We start from the raw sequence: 1,950 nt of genomic DNA, 5'->3' as shown, positions 1-1,950 counted from the left end.
GAAAAGCAGCTGATTTAATCTCATCATCGGATATAGGGGTTGACGGGAAGTCATTATCTTCACTAGTGACTTTTGAAGTCATAGAATCTATGAATTCATCTTGCCCTTCAGGATTAGAATTTTTATATAGCTCCTGTAAATATGAGATAAACTCATTACCAATAGCCTCCCTTGTAGTGAGCCAATTTCCATTAGATGATTTGATCCAGTTTATATTGTTTCTTTTCCTTCGAAACATCGTAGCTTTATGAAAATAAGGTTTATTATTATCTTCCTCATTGAGCCAGATTTCTCTATATTTATCTTTCCATAATATTTCCTCAAGAGAATTAAGATATATCATTTTATCTTTAATTCAGAAACTTTTGTAGTATTGCCAGGATCGTTAACTTGAACCTGCAGAATGGCTGCCTTTGTATCTCTAATAGAGCATGTTATATTTTTAAATGATACTTTGTTCCAATGTTTGAGTTTCTGTTTTTCTATATTTAGTTTTTATTTGAGCTGATATGATTTTGACCCCCTTACACAACTTGACCAAGCTTGCTCAGTGACAGTTTTTCAGGTATTGTCTCCAGACCAGTTGGAAATAAAATGGAAAGGTCGTTGGAGGTTTTCATCCCCAGCACTAAGAGAGATGAGGATTGGGGAGTGGTCTGAGGATATTCTTGGAAGATGCAAGGTATGGGTATCATGGAAATACTTTTCCCATTTATTATTAATAATTGCTATATCGATTCTTTCCATTATCAAATTATCACCGGATTGACTGTTAGTACAGGTATAATCTGGTCCTGAGAAGGGGATTTCTCTTAAATCCCAAGAAGACATTAACAATTTGATATCTTTCATATCATTATCAATAATTGTTCTTCCTCCCCACTTGTATTCAGGGAGAAGAATACAATTTAGATCACCCACTAGAATGCATGGATTATAAGTATCATGAAACTCGTTAGTGAACTGAGCCCAGCTATCTGGTCTTAGATTTCGATTAGGTTCGCCATAGATAAAATACAGATTAAAACTAGTGTTATCTTTAAAATACTGAGAGGTACGTTTGAAGCCTCTCTGGCTTGAGTGTAAGATGGTTAAATAAAATCCATCTTTCCAAGCAACACCAATACCACCTTTCTTACCAATAACAGGTAAAATACATGAATTTAGATAACCCAGGGATCTAAATTTTTTCAGTAACTTCTTTCTTACACATGGTTTCACAAATGAAGATGATATCCGGCGATTTCAATTTCACAAGCTCTTTAAGTTCACGGATTGCCTCTGGTTTTACAAAGCCATGGCAGTTCCAACTTAAGATAGTCATTATGACCACTCGAAAAAAGAATCAAGAAACCACGCTCATAAAAAATTTAACATAGGAAATAATTTTTTTGCATAAAACTTTCAAAAAGCTTCCGGACAAACAAAGACAAACACAAAAATTTAGAAAACTTTTTGATCACCTCATTATGATTTTTCAGGAAAGGGAGACGACGGATGTCAGGGAGCAGCAGAGACAAAGAAACAACAGATGCTTACTAGGAAACGATAAACAAAGTCTTACCGAACAAGGAGAAAAATGTCTTAGTTCTAAGGAGGAGTGTTTGAGTGTTCCTTGTATCTTCTATGAGTCTTTCGTGTAGAATTGTATCTTCTACGATAAACCAAATACCACAAGTGTTTCTTAGTAAGACTCTTGTCAGATAAGGTTTTTTCCACCCTGCAAGCTTAGCATTAAACCTGTCTATAATTCTATCCCACTTGTGAATGCCTTTATACTTATCACCCAAAGGAAGCCCCGGATAAATGGTAGGCAGAACTGAATTGTAGAAGACCAATAAAGAAGTGAACTCATTTATGTCTCCAGTATAACCCACAACAAACAAATGACTTTTAGCAAAATTAATCCTTAAACCAGTGAGCAATTCAAACTATAGTAATAGAATTCTA

This window comes from Papaver somniferum, unplaced genomic scaffold (genome assembly GCF_003573695.1).
Source record: "Papaver somniferum cultivar HN1 unplaced genomic scaffold, ASM357369v1 unplaced-scaffold_10, whole genome shotgun sequence".
Lineage (NCBI taxonomy): Eukaryota > Viridiplantae > Streptophyta > Magnoliopsida > Ranunculales > Papaveraceae > Papaver > Papaver somniferum.
Note: the sequence above shows the minus strand (reverse complement) of the source record.